Here is a 16,572-nt window from a genome sequence, read left to right as displayed (position 1 = left end):
ACATTGACTTAACTCTGTAGTGTAGACCAGGACTCAATAACCAGCAAGCTGTGCAGGAAGCCAACTACCACAGCCAAGAATGTAATGTAGAAGCAAGGGGCAGGATTTAGTCCCAGATCCTCAAAGATACTTAGGCACCTAACTGATGGGCCAGAGGGAGGCATCCGTCTCCATTCAGATTCACACCCTCTCTTGGAGTCAAATACCTAAGCCAGATAAGCCCCTGCTTTGGAAAACCCAGAGGGAGAGAGAGAGAGAGACACATTTTAGCCAAGAGCCCAGTGATCAGGGCACTTACCTGGGATGTGGGAGAATATTTTCACCCCTCTGCTCTGACTGATTTGGAGCAGGGACTTGAATCTAGGTCTTCTGCATCTCAGGTGGTGCCCTAAACATAAGAACATAAGAAAGGCTGTACCGGGTCAGACCAAAGGTTTTTACAGTTAGGAAGTTGTTCCTGAGATTTAATATAAATCCGCTCTGCTGTAGTTGTAGATGGACCTGAATGGCAATTGCAAGGTATTTACGTGCCAGTTATGCTAAACATTCATATGCCCCTTCGTGCTTCAACCACCATTCCAGAAGACATGCTTCCATGCTGATGATGCTCATTTAAAAAAAAAAAAAGCATTAATTACGTTTGTGACTGAACTCCTTGGGGGAGAATTGTATGTCTCCTACTCTGTTTTACCCACATTCTGCCATATATTTCATGTTATAGCAGTCTTGGATGATGACCCAGCACATGATGTTCATTTTAAGAACACTTTCACTGCAGATTTAACAAAACGCAAAGAAGGTACCAATGTGAGATTTCTAAAGATCACTACATCACTCGACCCAAGGTTTAAGAATCTGAAGTGCCTTCCAAAATCTGAGATGAACATGGTGTGGAGCATGCTTTCAGAAGTCTTAAAAGAGCAACACTCCATGCGGAAACTACAGAACCCGAACCACCAAAAAAGAAAATCAACCTTTCTGCTGGTGGCATCTGACTCAGATGATGAAAATGAACATGCGTCAGACCGCACTGCTTTAGATGGTTATTGAGCAGAACCTGTTATCAGCATGGACGCATGTCTTCTGGAACGGTCGTTGAAGCATGAAGGGACATATGAATCTTTAGTGCATCCTGCACATAAATACCTTGAAATGCCGGCTACAACGGTGCCATGCGAATGCCTGTTCTCACTTTCAGGTGATATTGTAAACAAGAAGCAGGCAGCATTATCTCCTGCAAATGTAAACAAACTTGTTTGTCTTAGCGATTGGCTGAACAAGAAATAGGACTGAGTGGACTTGTAGGCTCTAAGGTTTTACATTGTTTTATTTTTGAATGCAGTAATTTTTTGTGCATCATTCTACCTTCGTAAGTTCAACTTTCATGATAAAGAGATTGCACTACAGTACTTGTATTAGATTAATTGAAAAATATTTTTTACAGTGCAAATATTTGTAATCATAAATATAAAGTGAGCACTGTATTCTGTGTTGTAATTGAAATCAATATATTTGAAAATGTAGAAAATATCCAAAACTATTTAAATAAATGGTATTCTATTATTAACAGTGCGATTTATCACGATTAATTTTTTTAATTGGTTGACAGCCCTAATATTTGTGTCTCAGTGGAAGGGTGTGTTTGTGAGAGAGAAAGAGAGAGAGAGATTAGACACGTATACACTTCACTTCCATTGAAGCATAGATAGGATTTTCTATATTGCGTATAATTATACTAATACAATTAGGTGCTGACCCAAAATCCAAGGGTCCTTGCAAGAACAGTGCTTTGAGTTTAAAATGACAGCAGAATAAGAGAAATTTTGGATTACTGGTAATAAATTATCTACATTTAACACAATTTCTATATGCTGGGCCAGATTCCCCTCTGAACTACAGAATTACAAGCCCCCTTAAACTCAATAGTATTCCACCAGTATAAATGAGAGAAGAACGTGGTCCCCTCTCATGGTGACAGGTGCTCTTTGAAAACGCCAGATTGCAATGCAGAATACCATACCACTTTTGCTAAAATATCCCCTCCTCTCCATTGAGATTTTATATTTGTTAATGGATTATACAACAGTTGGTCTTTAAATTTCTCTCTCTCCTTCCTTTCCTTGGTCACATGCAAGTGGCCTCCTCACTCCACACTTTACTGTTGACATTCTTAATATTATTGTGACAAATTGAGATACCCTTATTCACATTGAATAGCACCATTCTGCATGAACACTCTCACTGAAGTCTGTAGGATTAGTTGTAGAGTTTGCAACCTGAGTGCAACATTATTGTTAGTAGCCTTCCATGATTTCAGTTTTTGTGAGTTTGCTAGCATCACTTCCTTGTCAGGTTTAACACATCTTCCCCCAGAATCTCCTTTTCCCATTTATACCTGCCCAACTCTCTGAAACAGACTATTTTTGTCACTGATTTTTCCTACCCTTTATTATTTAAATTTATTGCTGAACAATAGGGATCCAACTTTTCATGAAAAACAAAAATTAAAAAGTTAATTCCAAGACATTTATATTTCCTTAAATAATTTTAAAAGAAATTAGTTTGTGCCATCTATTAACCCCTTTTCATGTCAGTATTGCCAGGTTTTAGTCCTTGTGTAAGGCACTTGAACTTGGTGCTAATCACACACAGGATCTAATTTACATTTAAAAATAAATCATTCCTTTTGAATGGCACACTGGTAGGCCTAAAGAAATTATGTGACTTCCAATACAAACTCTTGCATTCCAAAGTCAAAACACAACTAATATATAATCTCAGCTATCAGGAGGTGTTTAAGAGGCAAGACTGTTCAAACTTTGCCCAATCAAGAGCTGCACTGGCAGCTTACTGGAGCCAGAGAGACGTGCCTGAGTTACATGAACATTGTAGCCACCATTATTTTAAATGCAGAAATGTAACCTTCACAGATCTATTTAGATCAAACTGGAGCACTACACCCTGGGATTTGTAGTATGCAAAGGCCTTTCTTCTTATATTGAAGTTGAGGGCAGCTATAGGCTGAATTTTAAAACTCAAAGGTATGTCTATAGTGCAATTAAACACCCGCAGATGGCCCATGCCAGCTGACTCAAGCTCGCAGGGTTCAGGCTAAGAGGGTGTTTAATTGCAGTGTAGACGTTTGGGCTTGGGTTGGAGCCCAGGTTCTAGGACCCCACTATGGGGTAGGTCCCAGACCTCAGGCACCAGCCTTAGCCCAAACTGCACTTAAACAGTGCCTTAGCCTGAGCCCCGCAAGCCTGTTTCAACTGGGACGGGCCCACTGCAGGTTTTTTATTGTAGAGTAGACATACCCAAAGTGTTCACACATTGGGTCTACAAACCACATTTTGCTGTAGTTTGTTCCCATTGCCTCTTATCCTGCCCTCTGGGGCAAGAGAGAACAACTTTCCTCCATCTTTTTTATGGCAGCCTTTTAAGTATTTGAAGGCCGCAATCATGTCCCCTGTTAGGAGTGCTAGTGATAATGTAGGATTCAGGCCTGTATCTTCACCTGAGATAGAATTTTGGGTCTTGTTTGCCCGTTTGATTTTTGATACACTTATATCTTTACAAATGTGCGAACAAAGGACAAAGACACTGTGTGTATTGCTTCTGCCTGGCTAGATGGGTTTGTTAGTATAATGGGAACAGATAAGAACGGTTAAAGTTCATGTTACTGGGCATGGTGGGAATGTAATATATGATCATACACTGAAAGGCTGCCTGGCTCCTCTCTCAAGCCCAGGTCAAGAAACCAGTTAGCAGGGGCAAGAGGGATCGGGGGAGGGAGGCATAAGAAACACTAAAAGCCAAAGAAAAGCCTGGCCTTGGCCAGTGCACAACCTCACTCCTTAACCCTCCCATGGGATACAAAAGAGGTGGGACGAAGAGTCCAGACTCATGACCCCCTTCCCAAAACAGAACATGACCATACATTGAAAGAGGTAGGACTAGGGGTGTGTATTACAGGTATATTTATGCCTGTTAATATATATATATATATATAATGGAGATATCCCATCTCCTAGAACTGGAAGGGACCTTGAAAGGTCATCGAGTCCAGCCCCCTGCCTTCACTAGCAGGACCAAGTACTGATTTTGCCCCAGATCCCCAAGTGGACCCCTCAAGGATTGAACTCACAACCCTGGGTTTAGCAGGCCAATGCTCAAACCACTGAGCTATCCCTCCCCCCTAAGGAGGGGGGTGAAGGGGACACTGGAAAATAAGGCTTTGCAGCATCAGCGCTATGGATACGCTTGCTTGAAACTAACCCAAATAAACATTGCATTGCCTGCACTTCGGACTTCTGCTTTCTGTCTGTGAGACAAGAACCAAGGGAGGGGGTGAAGGGAGAGCCGCCTAACATCCCCCTTCAATCTCCTCTTTTCCAAACTAAACATACCCCATTCCTTCATTCTTTGCTGGTATGGGTTGCATTCCATCCCTCTCATCATCTTTGTCACTAGTGTTACCTAGCAGCTCTGTGTTCTTGGGGAACCAGGGCGCAGTACCCAGCAGTCTGACTCACGAAAGACCTTCCCCCCTCCAGCCTCTGCTTGAACCAAAACTGATCAGAAGAAAGACTTACAAAAGCAATGAAAAGGCAGTGGGAGACTCACCTAAACCTGTGGGATAAGGGTGACAGGATTAAGGAAACTCCCCTAGCCTCATTGGCATCAAAGATGGGACAAGGAGGCATCTCCATTAGCATACAGAATGGAGTACAGAAATTCCAAGGCAAGAACTGCATGGAACTCTGGGACCAGAAAAGCAGGGAAACACTGCATAATGGGCGAATCTCTGCTCCAGATGTTAATGAACCTACACCTGCACACACCCAGCTCAGTAGTTATCAGACCAATTCTAATAATAAATCCTTTATTGGCATCCAAAATAGTGAAGCTCCCTAATTGCACTGTGAGCTCCCTCCAAGGAACAACACCCATAGCCAGGAATGATCAGCTCCCACTGTCTAGCCTGAACAAAACAACTATGGTATACGCCCTTGCGCCATCAGTTTACACATAAAAAAAAAAATCTAGTGTTCTCCCTTGAACCATTGGTGTTTCTCTACAAAAACCCCTACCCATGCTCAAGTAAATGTTCTGATGCCTGGATCCAAAATCTGCATCAGTTCCATTGGGACTTCATCTTCTCCTGACTATTGTGCTGGGGGCCTCTGCCTGTCTCCAACACTCTGGGCCCTCAGCTACCACCACCACCTGGGACCCCTGATCGATTCAAGCTTCACGGACTGATGAGAACCCAGCTCGCGCTCTCTCTCTCTCTCTCTGTATAGCCTTCTGACCCTGACTTGTGTAATCAGTTACAGTTTCTACACCTGAGTTTTATAATCAATTGAAGTTAGATTTAATATTATAACTGTTTTGTTTGTTTGGCTTCCCTATGGTTATTACCTGGCAATAAATAACTTTCATGGTTAAGCTGGTTGCTTTTCTCTCCCCCCTCCCCCATGGGTGTTTTTTGGTTTCCTCATTCGCTCTGCTTCAACGCTCCTCATACCTAAGCTAAAATATCCCTGCAGAGCCCCAAAATCCTATGGGATTTGCTCATCAAGTGATTACTTACAGAAACATTGTAACGTGAAAGTGGGGATAGGGATGTGCTAAACCTGGGATATATGAGGGTGGCAGATTGAAAGTGCTGCTCAACCCAGCCTGCTCAGGTGTACTCTATTCCAGTGCGGTGCCCATGGTATAGGAGGGTGACAGCTTGGAAGTGCTGCTCGACCCAGCCTGCTGAGTCCAGGGACATATCAGGGGTCAGCTTGGGAGTGCTGATTAACCCGGTCCTCGCAGACGCGCTCTGTTAATGTGTGTGTGTTTATCTGAGTCTGGGGCTGGAAGAACCCAGCCCCGGGGAACCTAGGTCCTGCAGGATATCTCCACTGGGCGGGAACTGACAGCAGGGAAAAGTAGAGCTGTGTATGAGAACACAAGTGACACAAGCAGTACATTGTATCAGAGGGGTAGCCGTGTTAGTCTGAATCTGTAAAAAGCAACAGAGGGTCCTGTGGCACCTTTGAGACTAACAGAAGTACTGGGAGCATAAGCTTTAGTGGGTAAGCAGTACATTGATAGAAGTACAGCTCCTCCCCCCACCCAGAAGAGTAACCCTAATAAATGAGCATACCCCAAAGTAACAGGAAAAACGGGTAACACTCACCTCTGGATCCTTTCCAGTATTCCACATCCTTTCTATACCTGGGCAACCAAAATCGGACATAGTACTCTAGCTGAGGCCTAACCAGTGCAGAGTAGAGTAGTACTATCACCTCCCATGACTTGCATACATTGCTTCTGTTAATGCAGCCTAAAACTGTATTTGCTTTTATTTGAAACAGCATCACATTGCTGACTCATGTTGAGGTTGTGATCCACCATAATTCCCAGATCCTTCTCAGCAATGCTGCTGCCAAGCCCGTTATCTCCCATTCTGTATTCAAGCATTTGGTTTTTCTTCCCTAAAGTGTAGCAGCTTACTTTTGTCTTTGCTGAATTTCATTTTGTTGTCTATAGGCCCATTCTCCAATTTATCAAGATCCCTCTGAATTTTAGCTCTATTCTCAAAGTGTTGGCAACTCCCCCTAGCTTTGTCTCATCTGCACATTTGATCAGTATGCTCGCTATACCTACAGCCAAGCCATTAATAGTTTGAGAATCCCACCGGGATTAGGCGTGAGCAAGGATTCTCAGAAGCTTGTTAGCTCTGGGGGCAGAATCAACACATTGGCAGCTATCTGCATGCCCACAGGCAGAAATTTAGGTACCTGTGGTGATTAGGGGCAGCTGAGCAGTGGTTTTGAATGCCACTAATACTTAAAAGTTGGACCTATGCACCTAAAGGTAGAGCCCTGCGCGGATACAAATTTATATATAGCCGCAGATGTGGATATAAATCAGTACCGGTGGAACTGCAGGACTCTCCTGGGAACTGCAGTGGCAAAAGGAGCAGAACTTGGGGCCACCACTCCCAGGAGGCACGCCCCACACTGGCAGCTCTTACGGCATGACCGTATCGCCCGCAGCCCCGCAGATACAGATTTATATCTGCGGATGCGGATATCCATGGATATAAATTTGTATCCGCGCAGGGCTCTACCTAAAGGGACGGTTAGGTGCTTAAATCCTGCTTATGAATCTAGTCCTCTGAATGAAAAATGTTTTTTTCAGAAATGCCATTTTACATGGTTAAGTAAAGTGCAAACAAGTGCAAAGTGGAAGGGAGGAGAACAAGCAGGGCAGTTCCATGCTGTAAACAACCTGCTTGCCATAATAGCCATGGCATAGTTCAGCTTAGGGTCTCATGCATATCTTTATATGGTATCTATAAGGGGTTCCCATTAGCCAGCAAAAGAAGCATTGTTGCCACCTACTGTCATGGGGCAAAAGTAACAAGTACCCCTAAAAGTCCTTTCACATAGAGTCCCATAGTTCCAAGAATGATGTTTCAGCATCAGATAAACTGATCAGCAAGCAATGATCTATCTTGGGATGAATTAGCAGAGGTAATTCGGAGAAAGGCATCCCAATGCATTGTATTTGCTTGTGATGCAAGTATTTTGGGAACACCTCTGGATGCTAACAGATATATTGCAATCTCTTAAAGTATATTTCATAACAGATAAACAAGGCATTTTTTATGAAATATTGCAGGGTCTGGATGCAGTTTCAAAGCCAGAGCTGAGTGCCAAGAGGGGAATCTGAGCAAGACAAGAAGTAACAAGGCTGAGAAAACAATAATAATAAATGTTACTCAATGAATTTCTTCTGCAAACAAACATTATTAAGCCAGAGAGCTTAGAAACACTGTACACTTTTAAATTGAGTATTTCCCAAGCAGTTTTGACTTTTGTTTAACCCTCTTTCTTAATAGTACTCCTAGCAGTCTGCTGTTTCTGTGGGCAGCTCCTAAACCAGCAAGACAATAAGTCATCAGATTGCAGCCCACAATCCAGCTACCTTTATGTTTTGGTTCATTTCAGTTGTGAACATGAATCTTTAGGATTCAAAGTCCATCCTGCCATATACTGGAGGGAATAGAGAGGCTTTACACGGGAAATGCCTAGGCAGGACCTTCTCAATCACCTGTGGCTGCTGCAGCACATGGCTACCAAAAAGTAATGAGATATTCATCAATGACATACAGCCTCTACAATTGCATTGACTTCACTCTTATTGATATCAGTTGCCCAGGGACTCCAACTTGTAATGACTCTGCAGCTCCACCCCTGTCTATTACCGTCAGCAAGTGGCATTCTGCCCGAGGAGGAGGAGGAGGAGGAGGTCTGACTAGTCAATCAAGGAGTCTGGCTCCCACAGAAAACCAGTTGCAAAAGAGATGAGTGGAGAGGACCTACCAGTCCTTCCTTCCCTATAACTCCCAATTGTTTCAGTGAGACACAACACCAGCTAATTAGAGGACTAGGGCTAGAGCCACAAATCCAATATTCAGGCACCACTGACATTCTTAAATCCCCTGCCCAGCTGTCCCCCATACCCTGTAAGTACTCAATCCCCATAGGTGCCTACATTTCCACCCACAGCCATGCAAACAGCTGCCCAAGTCCTGACACCACCTCAGAGCTAATGGACTGCCAGGAGCTCTCGCACAAGTCTATGCCCATGCAATTGTTCTTAGACTAGGCATCCCTCTTCCTATCTTGCCTGTGGGACCTGATCTGGTAGGTGTTCTCACACAAGAAAGGGGCAAGCAGGTCAGAATTCTGTGGGGCTGGCTGGTGTGTCCATCCCACAAAATGCTCAATAGCCCAGGGGCTAGGGCACTCACCTGGATGTGAGAGACCTGTGTCCCACTCCCTGCTCCACAATTGCTAGAGGAAGGATTTGAACCTAGGGCTCCCACGTCTCAGGGGAGTGGCCTAATCATTGGGCTATGGGTAGCAGGGGAACATCACCACTTTCTCCTTAGTTTTTCTTGACATAGGGCTGACCTGGTTTAGGCATCCAATTCCAGGAGAGGGGTCATGGCTATGAATCCCAAGTGGAGATAGGGGCCTACCTCTGGCCCAGAGTTATATACCTAACTGCTGTTGAAGGGCTGACCTTAGGCCACACCCCTTTGCTTGGCATTTCCTATTGGCTAGCTTAGGTGGCTCCCTGCTCAACTTGCTGGCTTTTGTGAATCCCCTTTTTAGGCATCTAACTCTCCCCATGCATTGTGTGGGTAGCCAGGGCACCTAACTTGGGGCTGTGAATCCCACTAGACAGCCGGGCATCTAAAAGTTAGGTACATCAACATGTGGCTATGCCACACTTACATCCCCACTTGTGTATCCAGCCTAAAGAACCTATAAACTTTTCTGCTGGATGGCAAGCAATGCAGTAATGACTGGTGACACGCATCCTCATGTAGGGAGGGAAATTCCAATATCAGGGCGGCTACTTTTCTTTAATTCAATACTGTGCAGATTTACAACTGTGTATCATCCAAGTGAAGGGAAGTGAAATGGTCACTTCTGTGTTACTTGGCAGTATGCTGCCGTGAGAGCTCAGAGAGGCCCATGCAGCTGCTTCTTGAGATAATTTAGCCACAGGTTTTACAACCTGTGATTGGAAATCCCCACAATGTCCCTTGCAGTATATTAGCCTACTACAGTAACCTGTGTTTGGTACATTACTATACTTTGGAATGCTCTCCTCAAGGGACCCATTATTGACCTTGGGGGTCTTGCCTAAGCTCTGAAAAAATGGCCTGGCCTTTACAATCTTGCTGTGAATGTTAATATTCATGGAAATGCTGTTGGAATGACGAGCTCTGCTGTGAGAGGCCCTCCAAGTTTTCTATTGCTATTTTGACTGCATGGCATTTTGCTGTAAATTATCTAGGATAAGAGTATGCTTTGTATGAAGGTCAGAGCTAAGCTTGGTGAGTTTGTTAACTGGAGATTTACACAGTTCATTATTGATAAGATCTGGGATTTTCAAGGGAGTCAAGTACCCAAATCCCAGTGAATTTTAATAGGAACTGGACACCTAACTCCCTTAAGTTCCTTTCAAAATACCATCCAAAATCATATTAAAGCCCATGTTAATGTCTTGCCTTGTTCCTCTTAGATATGCTGAACTATATACTGTGATCATGGTATTTACTTATTGCTATTTCTGCTCCTGTGCCATTGCTTATTTTAACTACTAGACTGTACTCCAGCACTTTCAGTAAACACGTACTGTATCAGCCTCCCAGTGTTTTTATTTTAAAATAAAGTACAAGATGGGGAAGAACAGGTGAGGAATCAGGACAATGGTAGGAATTGAGTACTCATGGAGATACTAACACTCCCAACCACATAGGCCTACTTTGACTTTCTCCTTTCTTGGGGGTGTTCTTAGGGTGCCACATTGATCATAGTACACGGACGATAGCTATGCAAATGCTTCTGGGAAGTTGGATAGGAGTTAGGGCTCAGCCTGATGGCTGGTCTGTGTTGGGCTCCAAGTGGCAGGAGCTGAGCATGAATGGAACTATCTGAAAGCCATTTTGGGTATGTCTACGCGGTGACAGGGTTCACTCACCACTGCAGAGCCTCCAGCTGGCTGTCACAGGCATTAGTGCTGCTAGCCGGTGCACCCTCTCCTGGTGGTGTCTCATCCATCATTGTCACTGCCTACAGACCTGCCTCAGTCCAAGTACTGCAGCGTCCTCTTCATGACTCAGCCCTCCAGCCATATCACTGTTCATGTTTTCACCTTCTGGGGCTGAAAGTGATAGCTTAGTCACTTCCCCAGTGGTGAGCAGGGGGGGATGACCCAGGCCCAGCCACTACTCCAGGTCCCAGCCCAGGGACCCTGTAGCTAGCATCCTCCTACTGCCTCTTCTTAATTTCTCACCAGTTCTGCTGGGACCACTTCTCCACTGTCCCAGCACCTTTTTCACCCTCTTCTCAGGGCCTTGAGCCTGCAAGTCCCAGCAGCCAGCCAGCCAGCCTCTGCCTCTCTCTCTCTCTCTCTCTCTCTCTCTCTCTCTCTCTCAAGCTCCCCTGGTCCCTGCTAGCAGCCGCCCTGTCCAAGGTGCTATCTTCATGCAGCTCTCTGGGCTCCCTGCAGCTCCTTTTATGTGAGCCTGCTGAGCCCTGATTGGCTGCTTCCTGAGCAGCCTCCCTAGGCTGCTTTTGACCCCTTCTCTGCCAGTGTGGGGTGGACATTCTATCACACACACTTGGGGTAGGGGAGTAATTCCCAGCTCAAGGAGATGTGCCCACACTAACTTTGACAAAGCTAGCATGCTAAAAATAGAGTGTAGCCATGGCAGCATGGGCAGAAGGAAAGGCTATCTACCCTGCCCAGGATACTTTGATCTACCAACGCTGATAGATAAAGGCAGTTACTCAGCTGAGTCTGAGGGTTTGTCTAGACTGAGGATTTTCAGCTCTCAGTCTATTGAACTGTGCAAACCCCACCATAAGCAGGCAAAGCTGTTTACAATGCTTGAAAATGCAGTAAGTACCACAAGTATAAATAGTGGCATTGTCAGTCCGCTCTAGGGTTAGCAGTGGTGCAGCTGCGCTGATGACTGGACACTAGTGGGTGCAATTAGGGAAAATTTCCAGTCTAAACTAGCTGTAAGTAGACTTGGTCAAATAGTACCTGAAAGCCTTAATGACTCTTTGAAGAAGACATGCTTAAATGCTCCCTGCTACCGTTTTGTGTTGGAATTCAAAACCACACTTTCAGCTGTAATGTACTCGGCTCCTGCTGAATCCCCAGTGTTGCGTCATGGTGCATTTTTCTGCAACCCTGATCTGAGGTTGGTTTGTCACAATACACACATTCTTATCATAAGAAAAACTGTTGAAGCTTCCTGGAAGGAGAAAGTACAGTTTAACGAGAACAGTGGTCAGACACACAAGATAATTCCCTGTAAATTAAGATGAGAATATATTTCTTAATGTGAAAAATACACCACATAGAATCATTTTGTAAAAGGTGGCAGTTCTCAGCTAGAGTTGTATGAAACTGAACAGGCTGGGGTTTGCACAGAGTTCAGTAACTCTTTGTGGGTTTTGGTATTTTAAATCTAATTTAATGCAAAATAACTTGAGACATGGTTTTAATACTCTATCATCCATAACATGAATGATGGACCAAAGGTGGTATACGCTGTAATACAAAATGACGGTCTGATACGAAAGACTTAAATGGCTCCAGATAAAATACAAAAAATGTTTCTTACACATTAATTAAATTATTACCAAATATTAATATTAAGCATGTAGTTTGCAGTAGTACCTAGAGGCATAGGCAAGGCCAGGACTCATTGGGCTAGGCACTGTGTGAACATCCAGTAAATTTCCATCCCTGCTTTAAATTTTCATTACAATTAATAGACCGTACCACAAGGAATGCGGAAACTAAAATGTTACCACTCAAACACAGAATTTACCAAGTATGCGGATAGCTTTCAGTGACATTTTTACTAGGGTATGGATGCTTAGCTGGTAACTAGTATAAATCTTAAATCTTTATCATGCACATATACATTGCAGGAGGATCTGTATTATGCCCAAACACAGCATATATATTTTATACACCTGATGTAGTTTGCACTGTAGAAGGGACTGATTTAAATTAATACATTTTGATGAAGGCATGTGCCTCTCTCTCTGTCAACTGACTAATGTCCAGAGGACTTGGGTATTTATCCTAAGGTCTGCAAGAAGGGGCAGGCAGGGGGCTTGGATATCAGCAGACCTAGGGGAAGTTGGTTTGGGGGGGTTGGGCTATTCACCCTGTTACTTTTTCCTGTCCCTCACTCTGAACTCCCTGTGAGTCCAAGTAGTCCAGGCCCTCTCCTTATGAAGTAGTCAGGGGTCCCCAGCCCCTACACTCCAATTCTTAAAAGGCTCATCAGGGCATCACACCTCTTGTGAACGTTAGGATGCTCATTGGGGACCCAACCAAACCTCCTCATGAGTCTTAGGGATGTCTACACTACACACCCCTCCCCCTCACAGCACAGCTATAGATATCAGTGTAGATGGTGAGGCACTGCTTAGGGGACTAGAGCAAAACACACACCAGAACCTGTGGTACGTACCCTACATGGCTCTCCACACACCCAAGCAGTGCCTCTCCAATCTACACTGCTATGTTTAACAGTGTAGTGTCCCTCTCATTGCCTCACCACTGCCAGAGCATTTCATTGATGTGTGTAGTTACACACCGCAGCGTGGACACAGCCTGCTTTTCACTGCAGTGCGTAGCTACACCTGCCCTACATGTCACTGCCAGCTACGTGCAGTGTAGACATATCATTAGCTCGTTTTCCAGGTCCCCTCCATTCCCCAGCATCAGGGGGTTCCAGTACCCCATGAGCCAAAAGTCAGTTCTAGAACCTCAAATAAGTCCAAATTGGTTCATCAGGCCCCCAAGGATCCAGCATACACTCATCAGGCCCCCAAAATTATGAGGGGGCTAACAAGCTTGCTAAGGCTCCTTGGAGCTTTGGGAGAGCCCGTATTGACATGCCTAAGACTCAGAGGGGGTGGTGAACCCCAGTGGCTTGCTGGGGTTTCTCCCCTTCTACTGATCTCCGGAAGTCCACAAGAAGGAGCTGAATTCCATCCTGATCCCCTGTATTTATTTTTTTTAATTAATGGCATAGCAAAAAATGCCCCACTGAAGTGATTTGGAAGCAGAACTAGCTGCAGAGGGAATTAATTGGGGGTCAGATTGCTCTAAACTCCTCAGTTCCCCCAGAATCCACACGAAGCCAGGGCCATCCTGTGCCAGCTCTGAGGCCCCTGAGTGCCCAGCAGCACACCCCTCTGTGAGTCACACACTAACCAAGTTCCTTTGTGCAGAAGGTGCACCTCTGAAATGACAGATACAACCCCCAACCTCTTTTCCAGGTAACCCTGCTGGGGCCATTTAGGGATTTGATGCATCTTCCCTCTAGTCCTGTTCCCATCCCCAGACCCAATCCAAGTGGACCCGCTCCCAGTATTACTCTTCGGCTGCAGCTGAGTCTCAAAGATGACAGACAGGGAGAGCAAGAGGAGAGAGTGAAGACAGGAAGAAGGAAAATAGATTAAAAAAAAAAAACACACACATGCTTAAAATTAACAGCACTCCAAATTCCTATCATGCTGATCCTGATATATTAATCAGGTCTCCGGTTGATTACTTCAAATTGATGAGAAACTAATATAACTCCAACCTCCAAGCCTCAAGCCATCAGTGAACTAGTGTTTTTATATATATATATATATAAAGAAGAGTAGGTATTTACAAAGGCTTTACTCCTGGACTCTGCTGGAGGACTTAGCATTCCACAGACTAGATACTCTCCCACAAGGGCTATTTCAAAATATGTAAAGTAAAGTTTCAAAATTATTCTGTGGTTTTGGGATGTGAACACATGCCCACTGAGTACAAGGTTGATTCCCACCAAATACATTTCACTTGTTATCTGGTTCAGATTTTAACTTAGTTATCCGGACTCCAAAAAATCTAGTTAGTACCTTACAAGGACACCGTCAACTTAGTAATTTAGAAAATAGAGAAAAACTCTTTATTGGTCCAGTTTGTTTCCTCTGTACATGTGACAGAACTCTGTATATAGTCAGCTAAGCACCGATCCTGCAGAATGATGCATGTGGGTGAACCCCTGAGTCTGTGCAGAGGCCCATCAACTTCACATTATAAGATCAGGGTCCTTGTTAGTTAACTACCCATATTGTTTGTATTGGTCTTTCACACAACAACAGGAGTGTGAAAAACATTTTTAATAAGAGTATGTGATTATAAAACCACAGAAAAACTGGCCAGAGGAATTAAGGGCAGACATAATACCTGAAAATACTTTTAACTCATGTTTTGAAACTGACTAGCGTCAAGTTGCACCATCCCTTTAATATCTAATAGCAGTACCTAACTAACATGATTTATGTATCCTGCACATATTAACCATCATTCATGAGAAACTGGCCAATGATTTAAGAAAGGCTTTCTTACGGGAACTAGATCTCCCAGACATTGCAAAACTAATTAGAGACTTGGATTTCAAGGTCTTAGAAGACTGTCCCTTATCCAAAACTAATGCCATATTTAAATCTTTTCTTTTAGGTGATCAGGGAATAGAGGAACTGTCATTACAGTAACAAATGGCATCCTCTGGGTGTATTACCACATTCATAATAAGATAGAGCATGAGCTATTTGCTTCCAAAATTGACTCAGATACCCAAGTACAATCTGTTTAGAGGAAAATGAGCCAATTTAACTTTCAAATTGAGTTTAAGTCTATGATTTATTGTGATGGTTATTTCTTTAGTAGTCTCGCACACTCACCCATAGCTCCCAAGAAGCTCAGATGACCTCTTTGCCTCCCAAGATCTAGAGTGCATTGTGTATTAAGAGTTACACTTTACTTGACAATATATATAAACAATGGTTGCCCTTTCATGGGTACATTAATGGGGAGGGTGGAAGGAACTTCTCCCTTCAGCACTTCATACACAGTAGACAGGCATAATGTCGTCTCAGAGGCTCCTCTGATGGCTCCCATCTTTGCCAACACACTGGAGCTTTAGGTCTTGATGTCCCTGGTTCAAAGGATGAGCTGCTATAGCTTGAGTTAAAATGAGATGGCCTTGGGGAGAAGGGGCTGTAATAACTCATATCCTAGGGAGATCTGCACGGCGGGGAGGGGGGGCAATTCTCACACTCACACAGAGTTAGGCTGCTTCAGAATAAGAGGGCCTAGTAACGCTGCTGGCAGTCTGTTTGGTTAGGCTGCGTCCAACCCTCCACCCTGCATTCTGGCTGTTGCCTGGAGGCCAGCTTTGGGAACAGCCTTACCTACAGAGTATATCTTCTGATGTTAACAATGGTTCATTCCAGCACTTCTGGAAGCACTACGTTTGCCTCAAACAAGAATAATGCCTCTCCTCCCCTTGAGTGGGGTCACTCAAGTTTTATGGCTACTCTCCCCCACTTGTGTACCAATGGCTCCAAGGGCCATAAATTAGCCTTAGTTTTCCAGTCAGGTAATCCAGGATAAATTGTTCCATGGAAAAACCCACTAGAGCTTGTAGCCCTTCTCCACTGACCCAGCCCTTTCCCCCTCCCCTCACATACTCTCTCATGGAGGAAAATTAGTCTTAGGAGTAGCAAAGATCCCAGTGTTTTTTTCTTTAAAAGATTTTCATAGTGTCTACATCTTATAAATTTCCCCCGCTGTCACTGCCAATCCACCTGAAGCAAGAAGCTGAGGGAACAGTACCAGACACAGGGCCTCCTCTCAGCCTCAGAGGAAAGGCTGAATGCTGTGGGGCAGGCACAGTGTGTCAGTAGGAAACGCAGGTTGGTGTTGGAAGGAGGATGTCTTCCACTTAAATGAGATCTTTAAATATTTGCCCTTGGTGTATTTCAAGTGAGTGAGGTACAGAGGAGAGGAGGGTAGAACAGAGTTAGTGGCAGGAAGGACTGGGAGAAGATAGCAAATTGTGGCCTGCTACATCACATGTGGTGGATGCCAGTGTCACAGACTAGAGGAGTCTTCTCGTGCTTAGTATTTTCACCCACC

General features: G+C 44.3%; 1 long non-coding RNA gene across 2 annotated transcripts in view; it reads right to left on the bottom strand.

Moving 5' to 3' along the window:
* Nucleotides 1-11,050, bottom strand: part of LOC112059853 (uncharacterized) — a 95,459-nt gene extending 84,409 nt beyond the window's left edge. For both annotated transcript variants that reach the window (XR_010591246.1, XR_002889116.3), the window contains exons 1-2: nucleotides 10,561-11,050; nucleotides 299-388 (exon numbers count right to left, since the gene is read on the bottom strand). This is a non-coding gene — a long non-coding RNA (uncharacterized LOC112059853). The remainder of the gene's footprint in view (nucleotides 1-298; nucleotides 389-10,560) is intronic.
* Between the last annotated feature and the right edge of the window lie 5,522 nt (nucleotides 11,051-16,572).

Source organism: Chrysemys picta, chromosome 1 (genome assembly GCF_011386835.1).
Source record: "Chrysemys picta bellii isolate R12L10 chromosome 1, ASM1138683v2, whole genome shotgun sequence".
Classification (NCBI taxonomy): domain Eukaryota; kingdom Metazoa; phylum Chordata; order Testudines; family Emydidae; genus Chrysemys; species Chrysemys picta.
Note: the sequence above shows the minus strand (reverse complement) of the source record. Positions and strands in the feature narration are given on the sequence as shown.